This window comes from Palaemon carinicauda, chromosome 28 (assembly GCF_036898095.1).
Source record: "Palaemon carinicauda isolate YSFRI2023 chromosome 28, ASM3689809v2, whole genome shotgun sequence".
In the NCBI taxonomy this organism is placed as follows: domain Eukaryota; kingdom Metazoa; phylum Arthropoda; class Malacostraca; order Decapoda; family Palaemonidae; genus Palaemon; species Palaemon carinicauda.
In genome coordinates, this window is record NC_090752.1 from 54,791,532 (window position 1) to 54,803,031 (window position 11,500).

Here is an 11,500-nt window from a genome sequence, read left to right on the forward strand (position 1 = left end):
GCAAATGCTTTTTATAAGTGCTAGTACTTTGCAGAATCTTCGAACCAAATCTGTTATATAAGTTCTCTTTGAAATATTGTCTGGATTTCAAAGGTCTAAAGGTCAAAGGTAGAATTTATGATCATCATCTTTCTTAGAAATTATTCAAACTTCGTCCCTTAAAATTTTTATTTTCATTCATCTTGAGAACATTTTCCAGAAAATCAAGGGTCTTATCTAAGGCAATAGGGTCAGATTTGAAGTGTTCAGACCAGGGAAGACCAGGTCAACCTAGGTTAGAGATTAGCCTTCCCTACAAAGAATCGAATTGCATTCTCTCTGCTTTAAGCTTTCATCAACATCCAAAGTATTCTTTGCATGTTTGTTTCACAAAGACCCGAGTTCTCGGGAACCTTCTCTTAAGTTCTTGTGATTTTTGTAGGTTGTAAATCAGGCGATACAGCTACGGTCCTGGACGTCTCAGATAGGCTCGCTCAAAATGCCTTAATTTTTCATTTCCATTGGCTCCTGAATCCTCACTTAGAAAATTAAACATTATTAAGGTCAGTGGTCTGTAGGCTAAATTGTACAAGCCAGTTGGAAACCATGATAAATTTTTGAGGACTTTGCAATTTGCAAATCAGTTGAGCACAGCTACAGCCCTGGACGTCTCAGATAAGACTCAAAATGATTTAATCTATCCTTTCCATCGGCTCCTGAGTCCTCACATATAAAACTAAACATTCTTGAGGTCACAGTTCAGCAAGCTAAAGTGTGCAAGCCAGTGGAAACCATAAAGATAAATTTTTGTGGGCTCATTAGATTGCAAACTAGGTGACCCTAGCTACGATCCTGGACGTCTCAGATAGGCTAATACTCAAAAAGCCTTAATTTATCCTTTCCATCGGCTCCCGAGTCCTCACCTAGAAAACTAAACATTGTTGTGGCCACAGGTCTCAGGACGACTTCAAATGCTCTAACAGGTTTCCTCATTTCCATCGGCTCAAGAATTTTTACTTAAAAACGATACATTTTTTAGACGAATTCTACAAAGCCAGTGGAAACCACGAAAGAGAAGTTCCTGGTAATTCTCATTGGGATTCGCAACCATCTATTTTTTCGCTTAAAGCAACTCGCCATCCTAAATTTTGACGACTTCCACATCCTAAAAGGATCCTCAGTTTTTTAATAGAATGATTATAGGTTTCAACAGGAAAAAGGAAGCACACCCTAAGACTCGCACATTACGAATCCTTCAAGGATAAAATTGGTCCTTCAGAATAAACACCAAAAAATAAGATGAAAAAGAAAATACGAAAAAAGTTGAAATTACTAACGCTGTCTTGGAGTGGGATGACTTGTAATTATTTTTTTCCAACAGAACAAAAACTTTATTGAATCTCGGAGTAATAAATCTCGGTAAATGTTGTTTTCATATTCTCGCAATAAAAAGAAAAAGAACAACATATAATAATAACAGTGATGATAAAAACAAGAGTGATAATGAAACCAAATAAGCGCAACAATGATAAATAAGAAACAACGAAAACAGAGTCAAAATAAACATGTGTACATTAACAACAACAACAACAACAGTAATTAATAAGACCAAGAGCAAAAACTTGCATTAAATTTTTTCTTTTTTCAAAATATTCCTTATTTGGTAGAACTTGCGGATAAAAACCGACGCCATTTTATGTTAGTACACAAAACGCCAAGAGGCAAAAAGCCATTTTGCTATAATGGAATTCTACTCACTCTCTCTCTCTCTCTCTCTCTCTCTCTCTCTCTCTCTCTCTCTCTCTCTCTCTCTCTCTCTCACACGAGAAAAGCGTTTAATTCGAATATTTTAGTCTCTTTTATACACAAAACGGACCCAAAAATATTTTTTGCTAACACTCCTTAAGAAAAACATTCCCAAGATGTTTTTGTACAAATAATAAAGTTGATGAACTAACTAACTAACTCTCTCTCTCTCTCTCTCTCTCTCTCTCTCTCTCTCTCTCTCTCTCTCTCTCTCTCTCTCTCTCCCCGCAATGACAGAACTCACGACAAGCAAAAGGACTTCTTCAGTACACTTGAAGACATCCTAAGCCCATCAAGTCCTTCAACTCAACGACTTCGAATTCCTTCATCATCCCACACATCCTTCTTATCCTTCCTCATCCTCGCAATTGGAAATGCCTCCGTTTCCTTTGAGAGTTTGTGAGTGCGTACACGCGCGTGCACTCAAGAGAGCAAGCACGTGTGCTTGTTCAAGTCCATTTCGGAATAAAAGAGGAAGCAGAACAATCTCCTTAAGTGGTTTACAAAGGGTAAGAAACATTTTGGAATTAAGCCTATAAATCTATTTGCCGAGTCATCAGCAGCCAATGCCTGGCCTTCCTTGGTCATAGCTTGGGTAGAAAGGGGGCTTGGGCGCTGATCATATGTATATATGGTCAGTCTCTAAGCTATTGTCCTGTTGAGATAAGGCAATATCACTGTCCCTTTCCTCTGCCATTCACGAGTGGCCTTTAAACCTATGAGGAGAACAGAAGAAATCATGACATGTGATGCTCAGGTTAGATGAAAGGAATAGGCCTAACTGTCTATTGAACCATTCAAACAGGAAAAACTATCAATCAAAAAAATATTTTACAGCTGTCAATCATTTCTTATCTATAAGATATCTCAGGTCACTTTATCCTTCGATCGTAATAAGGACTTACTGTGCATTCAAGCCTTTAGCTCCAGATTCCCTTAACCATTCAACGGGCAAAGAAATTTATGGCCTATTGGTGGCCTAATGGTAACGTTTCTGCCTCGTGATCGCTAGACTGGGGTTCGAGTCCCTCTCAAACTCTTTAGTTCCTTTGGTCACCACAACCTCAGCATCCTTGTGAGCTAAGGATAGGGGTTTGGGAAGCCTACGTCTACCTCCTGAGTCATCAGCAGCCATTGCCTGGCCCTCCTTGATCCAGCTTGAATGGAGAGGAAGCTTGGGCGCTGATCATATGTAATATGGTCAGTCTCTAGGGCATGGTCATGCTTGCTAGGGCAATGTTACTATCCCTTGCCTCTGCCATTCATGAGTGACCTTTAAACCTTTAACAATTGTTATACGAAGAAGAGGGACATTTTAGGTGAGGATTTGTTTAAAAAATTATTTTTTCTCACTAGATTGACCAGGCTGCTTTAGACATTTCCTGACGATTTTTTCTTTAAGTGACCCTTATTAAATGTTAACATGTGACATGACTTGATTGATTGATTGATTTGAAGTTTCCTAGCATCCTGACATAAAATGTCATAATCTTCATTTAAGACAACGATATTCAACAGAAAAATTAAATTTAAATGGCAATTTTAATTTGATTTTGAATTAGAGCATTAAAGTCTAAAATGAGTGATTGGACATTTTCAATTGTGGTTAAAGTTAATATCAAATGATGATAATTTGCAATAAGCTCTCATTGCTTTACCTAAGGTACAGTCGGACACAAGAATTCCTGGCACATTCAGCTCTGAGAAAGTGCAACATGGCACACCCTTACTTCTAGGCGAGTAACCAAACAGATAGTGTAGGGAAAGATGGCAGAGGTGGTCAGTGTGGCTACACAGAAACTCACTGGGCAGTAAGGGTGGTACAGTATGCAATCCCTTAGAGTGAGGTGTGCCAGGAATCCATGTGTTCAACTGAACGTTTTGCTTGCTGCGACTATCGTTCAGCGATGATCAGCAAACGATTGCCTACGTTAGTAAACCATTGGCTAGATCAGCGAACGATTGCCTACGTTAGTAAACTATTGGCCAGTTCAGCGAACTATTACCTAGATCAGCAAACTATTGCCTATATCAGCGAACGATTGCCTAAGTCAGTAAACTAATGGCCAGATCAGTAAACGATTGCCTTTATCAGCGAACGATTGCCCAAGTCAGTAAACTATTGGCTAGATCAGTAAACAATTGCCTATATCAGCGAACGATTGCCTAAGTCAGTAAACTATTAGCTAGATCAGTAACCTATTGCTTACATCAGCAAACGATTGCCTATATCAACAAACAATTGCCTAGATCAGTAAACTATTGGCTAGATCAGCAAACGATTGCCTATATCAGCAAACGATTGCCTAAGTCACTAAACTATTGCCTACATCAGAAAACGATTGCCTAGGTCAGTAAACTATTGGCTAGATCAGCAAACTATTACCTAGGTCAGCAAACTATTGCCTAGATCAGTAAGCGATTGCCTAGGTCAGTAAACTATAGCCTAGATCACCAAACGATTGCCTAGGTCAGCAAACGATTGCCTAGACTCAAGACGCTAATTCACTGTTTCTTTTAATGATATTTTGCTTCGAGCGACTGCCGCTAGAGTTGCAAACGATCAGCTTTAGCCGTTCAAAGTATAATAGCCCGATTCAAATACAGAATTAGTGCTCTCAACGACTTTCTTTTTATTAAACTCAACCAAATTAGACTAACGAAAACCATGTATTCAAGTCAACGCGAAAAGACTAAGAACTTCTTCAAACTCTACAAAGGCCGAAGACTTTATTCTTCTTAAATTCAACGGCTCGCGAAAATGATTTATATATAACTCCAATGACAAATGACGAGGATATTATCTGCATCGAACATGTAAACAAGCACCGACGACTTTCAATTGACGCCTTCAAGTCAAGGACGAGTGACAGTCTCGTCGAATCATGAGCGGAAGATTTGATCATTCGACCAGAGTCAAATCAACATCCATAACTCTTAAGAAAACCACAGATATCAATTCAAGGTTTATAGATTCTTATCAGAAGCCCCACCCTAAAAAAATATATATTATCTTTTTATGGTTACACAACCGAAACGGGCTAATATCTATCCAAATCAATCCAGGCTTTTTTTTCTAAAAGTACAGAGCAATTCTTTAATACCGAAGAACGGTATGAAGATTGATCCACCCGGTTGACTCTCATGTTCCCAATATCCACACCATCTGCAGAATTGGGATTGATAGACTAGCGTCCCAACATACAAGGTCATCTACAGGCGAATCATCAAAAAGGAGAATGAAATTGGGTACAGAATAAAGTTTATTCTAGTCTCCCTTTTTAAATATATATTTTGTTGAGGTAAAAATTATAGCAACCTACACTATATATATATATATATATATATATATATATATATATATATATATATATATATATATATATATATATATATATAAAACAAGCAGGATAAGAATGGGATTGGAGAGCCTTTGTTAAATAAAATGAGAATATGTAAAATAAAATGTCACTTTCTCTAACGAGAAAAGTTAGTATATATGTATATATGATGTAAACAAATAAATATAGGCAGAAAAATAGTTGAAATAAATAAGTACATACACTAATAATATGTACTTTTAATATCGCATACAGATAGGCAATTATGAATAGACGAATAAGTATACATGCAAATAACAACTAAATCAACCCGAAAACTTACAGACAAATGAATGAACCAAGATTAAACCATTTTAATAACTATCAAGATTTCCCGTAAGTCTTTTCCTTATAAATTCTAACTATTTCTTTGAGCCAAGCTCCCAGTCCCATCGCTTACCAGCTGAGCTGCACATCCGGGAAACCATTTATGACAAGCCGAGCTCATCTTCGTCCTTCGTTATTTTACGAAATTCATCACCCTTTTTTTTTTTCAGACGATGAATATCAACAACGAATCTCTTCCGGGTCCTTGGGTTGAAGTTTTTGACATTACCCATGACTACAGAACAATGGTTTGATTTTCAAGTGTCCTTCTCCTAGAAGAGTTGCTTACCATAGCTAAAGAGTCTATTTTACCCCTACTAAATGTTAAGTAGTCACAGAACAGTTTAGTGCGAAAAATCAAGGGCTTTTTGTAGACTAACTGTAAAGCTTAGAATGGCACATAAAATCACTATTGCCATTTCAGTAATAAGTTTACATCGCTTGGTAAATATTTTAACCAAAGCAACGACAATAGGTCTAAAAAGGCAGCAGGAACTTTCAAGAAATGAATATATCAATTATTAAGTGGAATAAAAAGTTTGACAGCTTACTAGTATCTTGGGAAAAGCATTTGCTTTTCAATATCCTTCTATATTCGAAATGAGAAAATGTAAAACCACTTATGCAAAGCTTTTGATCAAGCAGAGAAACGCAATATATATATATATATATATATATATATATATATATATATATATATATATATATATATATATATATATATATATATATATATATATATATATATATAATAAACAACCTGATGAAAATGCACAAATGCTCCTAAACTTTATTCAGACGAAGAAGGAAAATGAGAAGTAAAAAAGTGAATACTAAAAGCGACGTTTAACGCTAATTACCTTAATGACTTCCTCCGTACAGCCTCTACGCAGTGAACTTTTCAAGCCCCTTTACATTTCACTTTGAATAAGCCTAAAGGAGCGAGCCATATGGTCTCTCACAAGATGTGGCGTCACAAAAGCGCATGTTTTAATAGATGGTGATACTTAAAAGTACATTTTCATTAGGCTGATATGAGTCGCGTGGGTACACTTTCCGGAAGGAATTAATGGGCTCTCATGAACATGAATAGAAATAAATTCTCATCTCAGTCAGGTGAAGGAATTTTCTTTTCCGTGTAACATAGGCCTATTTCCTTCCTTTCAGTGCGGCGCAGACCTATGTTCTATTCTGTGTGATGTAGGAGTTTTTTCTTTACAGTATTGACTTAGGCCAAAGTTTTTCATTTCAGTGTGACGTAGGACTATTTTCTTCCGTTCAGTGTGACGCAGGCCTATTTTCAGAGCAATGTAGGCCGATGATCTTTTTCAGTGTGATGTAGGCCTATTTCCTTCATTTCAGTGTGACGTAGCCCTATGTTCTTCCTTTCAGCGTTGTAGGACTTTCCTTCCTTTTAGTGCGACGTAGGCCTATGTTCTTCCTTTCAGTGTGACGTAGGACTATTTTCTATGTGTCATTGCCACGTTACAACAATTTCAAAAAGCTATTGCACAGAAGACATTATCTAAAAGACTGTTTAGACTAAAACCTATTTTCTTAAACCAGACCCATGAAAACACTCTCCTAATTTGGTGTACATTTCCACTGGCGTAGTTGTCGCGCTCTCAGTTGGCAATCAGTGGACCCCCACTGAATCTCTGACTATACAATTGGCGTATTCCAAAGAGCTAAGAATTTGCCTCCGTTCACTTCTGCACGAAAATGAATAACTAGTCAGTCAACCGGTGAACGTTAAGAGGATGGAGAGATAAAGAGATAGAGAGATAACAAAAATGTGAAAAAAATATTAAAAAAATAATTAGATTGCATTATACAAAGGCAGTGATATAATCACATAGTTGAATTGGTGAGACTTCAAGCGTTCAAACTTACAGTGAATGTTTTTATGTTGATCAGGTTGACATAAGTCTCTTTTTATAGTTTACATGTGAAAGATCCCTTTTAATGTTGTTACTGTTCTTAAAATATTTTATTTTTATTGTTCATTACTTCTCGTAATTTACTTACTTCCTTGTTTCCATTTTTCACGGGGCTATTTTTTGTTGTTGGAGCCCTTGGGCTTATAACATCCTGCTTTCCTAACTAGGGTTGTAGCTTAGCTAATAATAATAATAATAATAATAATAATAATAATAATAATAATAATAAAAGGACAACTTTGCAACGCCATTGTCACATTTAAAGGCATTGCCACATAATGGGGGTGTAACAAGCACATTTTTCCTGAAGCGGATTCACATGAGAATATTTTCTTGGAGCAGCGTTGCGTGAACACATTTTATAAAAGTTATATGACATAAGCACGTTTTCTAAAGACAATGGGACACGAGTCTCTCTCTCTCTCTCTCTCTCTCTCTCTCTCTACAGGAGTCTCCGGTCCTTTAAATTATATGTATGCATATACATGCATACATACTGTAGATATGTACATATGAATACACATACAACTATATATATATATATATATATATATATATATATATATATATATATATGTGTGTGTGTGTGTGTATGTGTGTGTGTGTGTGCGTAAGAATGTACAGTATGTATCTGTATGCAATATACATATATTTTTGCACATATGGATGTACATCTCTCTCTCTCTCTCTCTCTCTCTCTCTCTCTCTCTCTCTCTCTCTCTCTCTATATATATATATATATATATATATATATATATATATATATATATATATTGTTCTTAACAGGAAGTGGGCGATCATTGCTTAACGGAGCTCGATTATATAAATATTTTTCTGGACGTTGTTGACCCTAACTACAGTTCCTCGAGTGTAGTGACCACCTCTTCAAAATCCTGTTATCTTGTTGTTATTTACGAAACAACGACTTTATTAACATTCTTTATTTGCGGTTTTAAGATCAACAACCCCCAATGGAGTGACGCTTGAAGACAACAATACCACGAATAGAAATTACAACAGTAACTATAGTCAATTTTTTTTTAAGCGAGGCAGATTTGCACTGACTCGCAGCGGTGCTCTTTTAGCTCGGAAAAGTTTCCTGATCGCTGTTGGTTAGAATGATCTTGTCCAACCAATCAGCGATCAGGAAACTTTTCCAAGATAAAGGGCCCCGCTGCGAGTCGGTGCAAATCTACCTTGCTAAAAAAAATTGACTATAAAGGGATACTGTAGAGCGCATACCTCAGCCGAGGCAGCTTATTTCTTGACCTTTTGCTCGATCCTGACCTTGACCTTTAACCTTAAAATGTATTAATCCGCGAGGATTTTCAGACGCTCAAATATGAAGTAAGTTTGAAATCTTTGTGACAACGATGTCCAAACTCATGGCTGTTTACGTGAATTGGACATTTTGCTTGACCGTGGCCTTGACCTTTGACCTTCCAAAATGTAATAATTTCCAGCTTTTTACCTAACAGTTCACCATTGCAAGTTTCATTTCACTACGATTAAAATTATGGCCAGGCGGCTGTCCACAAACAAACACACACAAACACACAGGGGGTAAAACATAACCTCCTTCCAACTTCGTTGGCGGTGGTAATGATGTAGTTGAATTGGTCTTTGTAGGCTTCGGATTATTTCGTGGGAGAAAAATAAGGGTCAAAACTAGAAAAAGATATCAAGGCTAAAAATCATGCAAAAACTATCGGGGGTTTGATGTGATGTGGATGAACACTGCGCAGGATTATCAAATTGCAAATGTGATAGTTTTGATATACAGGTTGATCATGGATCATTCCACAACTACCTGTATATAGTTAAAGAATAATTATGGCAGTAACAGTTGTACTGCCCTTATCTGGAAACATTTTATATATATATATATATATATATATATATATATATATATATATATATATATATATATATATTAGTTAAAGAATGAATATTGCAGTAACAGTTATACTGTCCTTATCTGGAGATATATATATATATATATATATACATATATATATATATATATATATATATATATATATATATATATATATATATATATATTATTACATTTGGAGTGTGTGTGTGCGCGTGTGTAATGTGCGACTGTGTGTACAATGTGTATACGTGAGTGTGACTGGGTGTGTATGCGTGTGTGTGTGACTGTGTGTAATATGTATATATGACTGTGTACAATGTATGTGCATGAGTGTGACTGTGTGTGTAATGTGTAAGCGTGAGTGTAACTCTGTGTGTGTGTGTGTGTGTGTGTGTGTGTGTGTGTGTGTGTGTAAGGGCTCGAAATATAATACTGTAGCATCATAATCATCTTAAAGGTTTTATTACTACAGAGAACTATCAGTTCCTAAATTCCTATTTCTTTCGATTAGATGCAAATGAAAAATTCCCCACAATTCGAATAAAATTATGGATTATTATAAGAAACAAATAAAGAAAATAATAAAACTTTTCCGACCCTCGTCATTCTTGAGATATCTTATCGGTTTCCAATATCCGTTTGATTTCAGGAGGAAATCTCCTGAAATCTTCAAAATCCTTTTAGTCTTTAATGAAGGATATATAAAAATAATAAATTAACGAAAAAGGAAATCCAAATCATCTGTCCTCTTATTTAATTCATCAAATCTATTCTATTACAAATAGCAAAAATAATGTTTTGTTACTCAATAATCTTAAAAGTATCGAAAAGAACATCCTCTCATACAAAGGAAAAGTAAAAAAAAAAAAAAAAGAAAAAAAAAAAAAAAGGGAAAAGTAAAAAAAGGGGAAAAGTAAAAAAAAAAAAAAAAAAAGGCAAACAGAGGTAACAAGAGAATTCCAAAGCAATGAGACTGGAAACAAAGGAAGCTTACCCTTACACAGAAAATGGGGCAAGTGGCCTTTAAAGGGTAATAAGTGGCATTTAAAGGATTTTAAGTGGTTTTTAAAAAGTTATAAGTGGCATTTAAAGAGTGTTAAGTGGCATTTAAAGATTGTTAAGTGGCCTATAAAGGGTGTCAGGTGGATTTTAAAGGGGGTTAAGTGCCCTTTAACGGGTGTTAAGTGGTTTTTAAACGATATCAATAAGTTTTTAAAGGGTGTTAGTGGCCTTTAAGATAATGACAGGTTTTTAAAGGTTTTAAGTGACCTTTAAAGGATATTAATGGCTTTTAAAGGGTATTAAGTGGCCTTTAAAGGATATTAAGGGGCTTTAAAAGTGTGTTAAGTGGGCTTTTATGGACATTAAGTGGCTTTTTAAAGGTAATAATTGGCGTTGAAAGGGGGTTAATGGGCCTTTTAAAACTAATAAGTGGCATTTAAAGGCTGATAAGTGGCTTTTACAGGGTGTCAATAAACATTTAAAGGTTACGAAGTGGCTTTGGAAGGGTGTTAAGTGGCCTTGAAAGGGTGTTAAGTGGTTTTTAAAGGGTGTTAAGTGGCCTTTAAAGGTTGTTAAGTAGCCTTAAAATGGTGTTAAGTAGCCTTAAAAGGTGTTAAGTAGCCTTAAAAGGATGTTAAGTGGCTTTTAAATGGTGTTAAGTGGCCTTTAAAGGATATTAAGTGGCCTTTAAAGGATATTAAGTGGCCTTTAAAGGGTATTAAGTCGCCTTTAAAGGGTGTTAAGTTGCCTTTAAAGGATATTAGGTGGCCTTTAATGGGTGTTTTGTTGCATTTAAAAGGTGTTAAGTGGCTTCCAAAGAGTGTTAAGTTGCCTTTAAATGGTGTTAAATGGCTTTTAAATGGCATTAAATGGCCTTTAAAGGATGTTAAGTGGCCTTTAAAGGGTGTTAAGTGGTCTTTAAAGGGTGTTCAGTGGTCTTTAAAGGGGTATTAAGTGGCTTTCAAAGGGTGTTAAGTGGCTTTTAAATGATGTTAAGTGGCCTTTAAAGGATATTAAGTGGCCTTTAAATGGTATTAAGTGGCCTTTAAAGGGTGTTAAATTGCCTTTAAAGGATATTAGGTGGCCTTTAATGGGTGTTTAGTGGCATTTAAAAGGTGTTAAGTGGCTTCCAAATGGTGTTAAATGGCTTTTAAATGGTATTAAATGGCCTTTAAAGGATGTTAAGT

At 35.8% G+C, this 11,500-nt stretch overlaps 1 long non-coding RNA gene across 1 annotated transcript in view; it reads right to left on the reverse strand.

Moving 5' to 3' along the window:
• Nucleotides 1–6,687, reverse strand: part of LOC137621591 (uncharacterized) — a 182,390-nt gene extending 175,703 nt beyond the window's left edge. The window contains exon 1 of the long non-coding RNA XR_011040260.1: nt 6,353–6,687. This is a non-coding gene — a long non-coding RNA (uncharacterized lncRNA). The remainder of the gene's footprint in view (nt 1–6,352) is intronic.
• Between the last annotated feature and the right edge of the window lie 4,813 nt (nt 6,688–11,500).